This window comes from Penaeus japonicus, unplaced genomic scaffold (assembly GCF_977035675.1).
Source record: "Penaeus japonicus unplaced genomic scaffold, GWHDUDI00000001_assembly GWHDUDI00000022, whole genome shotgun sequence".
Lineage (NCBI taxonomy): Eukaryota > Metazoa > Arthropoda > Malacostraca > Decapoda > Penaeidae > Penaeus > Penaeus japonicus.
The window spans coordinates 15975025-15977524 of record NW_028234424.1 but is presented as its reverse complement, the minus strand read 5'-3'; the positions used below and the strand labels follow the sequence as shown (position 1 = coordinate 15977524).

At 39.6% G+C, this 2500-nt stretch overlaps 1 protein-coding gene across 1 annotated transcript in view; it reads left to right on the top strand.

Annotated features, from left to right (window-relative positions):
• Positions 1-2500, top strand: part of Ak1 (Adenylate kinase 1) — a 24570-nt gene that overhangs the window by 636 nt on the left and 21434 nt on the right. The window lies entirely within an intron of this gene.

Sequence of the window (2500 nt, the reverse complement as noted above, 5' to 3'; positions counted from 1 at the left end):
GTCTTTTGTTCCTCTTTATTGGTTTCTCTGCATCGCGTTCATGAGAATGTTGTTGTTTTCTGTGTTATTTGTTCTCGTTTCGTCTCTTTCTTTCTTTCTCTTATTGTCTTTCTGTATTTCCACTTCGTTCGGTTTCTCTCTCTCTCCCTCTCTTTCTTTATTTCTCTCTTGCTCTCTCTCTCTCTCTCTCTCTCTCTCTCTCTCTCTCTCTCTCTCTCTCTCTCTCTCTCTCTCTCTCTCTCTCTCTCTCTCTCTCTCTCTCTCTCTCTCTCTCTCTCTCTCTCTCTCTCTCTCTCTCTCTCTCTCTATCTATCTATATATCTCTATCTCTCTCTATCTATCTTCTTTTATCTCTCTCCCTCTCTCCTCCCATCCGTCCTCTCTCTTTCCTCCACTTTCCTCTTTCTCTCCCCTTTCTAACATTTCCTAAACTATTCTTAGACAAAGAACAAACCAACCTTAACACACTCAACCATCACCTTAACACACACTCAACCATCACCTTAACACACACTCAACCATCACCTTAACACACACTCAACCATCACCTTAACACACACTCAACCATCTCGATAACCAAAAGATTTCTTTGTAATCTTATCGTCTTTTACTAAACGAGGCACGAAATATTTACCTTTAGCCGGCTTCTTCGTGTATTTACGTGTGTGAGTTAACCTTGAACTTCGTGTTTTGTGATTTGGTTATCTTATTATTTAATATTGTTATTATTATGTACTTTTTGTTATTGTTGTTATCTTTTTTTGTGTGTGATCTTTGTGATGATGCGTCTGCGTGTTATTTTATTTTGTAGTGCGTTTTTTTTTTTTTTTTTTTTTTAAGTTTTGAAGTTTTGTTCTTGCTTATGGTTGGAATTTGTATGAGGGATGATTGGATTTCGTTAATTGTTATATTGGTAATTTCGAATGAGGGAGGGAGGGTCTTTGTGGTGGGTGTGGCTAGTTGGGCTGACCTTTGAGTTGTGTCCTTTTATCTCTCTCTCTCTCTCTCTCTCTCTCTCTCTCTCTCTCTCTCTCTCTCTCTCTCTCTCTCTCTCTCTCTCTCTCTCTCTCTCTCTCTCACTCTATTTGTATGTGTATTAATATACACGTGATTAACTCTCTATCTCTCCACTCTCTCTATCTCTCACTAATTTCAGATAGTGTAATTATCCGCCCTTTTGTCTGCTTACCATTTCATCCATTAACCCACAATTTCGAACAGCTTTTCCTCCACTCATCTGCGTCTTACTGTTAAGTCCAGCGGGTCCGCTTTCACTGCTGCGGCGAATTGAGACCCGCTCAATAAAGACAATCTAATTAAAGCTTTTTTGACAAGTTCGATTAACGTTTTTTTTTAAGCATCATACATCAACATATATCGTCACGTTATCGTACATCTGGAGCGCCTTGTTGCAAAAGGGGGAAGGGAATATCATTCGTTAGACTCTTGATTATCATAGTAACATCGCGTGGACGTGGGCCTGCATCATCACGCATCTGGCAGAGTCACATCATTTGTAACGTCATGTATCATGTGTCTGCCAAAAATACCCGACGTCTGGTCATGTTTCCTGTGAACGTCAATCATTCGAGGAAAGACATGCATCTATTCATAGTATTTCCTGGACACGTCGCGCATCTGGCATACGATTTTGCCGTGGTATCGTCGTGGCTCTGGCAACGGTTTCAGCGTGACGGCATACATAACAATTCTTTACACTAATGTTGCGTGTCAGATGTGAATCACTGACTGGCATTTATTCAAACATGACATCAAGCTCATACCATGCACTCTTGTTTATTTGCACGTATTTTGCATGATTATAGGATTTCATATGGAGACGCATTTTGTATCACATCTAAGATAAGAATTATGAGGGTTATCGTACATTTGGGAACTGCATGTACCCGAGTCAGAGGTAATTGAAATCTTTTGTGACGTCTTTAACTGATAATCAACACATCCATTGTTTATCACTACGATCAGAATCCTAATTAGGAGATATATCGCCGTTTTACCTTCAAACGTTACGTATTACCTCTTATCATCATACCCAATATCCAATTGTAAAATATCATTCATCTGGCAGCTTGTAATACAGCGTGTTTGTACCACAATCTTCAAAAGCTCACCCTTGTACGTGAATTTCATTAATATTACAGGATTGGATAGCCATTCGGAGCAAGTGGCTCGAGGGAGACGAATTTTTATGATGAAAACGTCCAAAAAATCAAGTGTAGGTCAGTCATTACGTAAACAAGGTCACGCAGACAGTATGAATAACAAATTACGCTTAAACGTTTTCTGTAAGTAGGCCTACATCTTCATCTATGTCACGTTAACGAAAAGTAAAAAAAAATATATATATATATACAGATCCGTTCAGTTAAGCCTAAAAACAAGTCTGGTTCACTTGAATATCAGATCAGATTAGGATGGCACGCGGAGGCACTGTGCCACGCCGTATCTATTAGGCACGGACACATGCCTCACCTGTGCA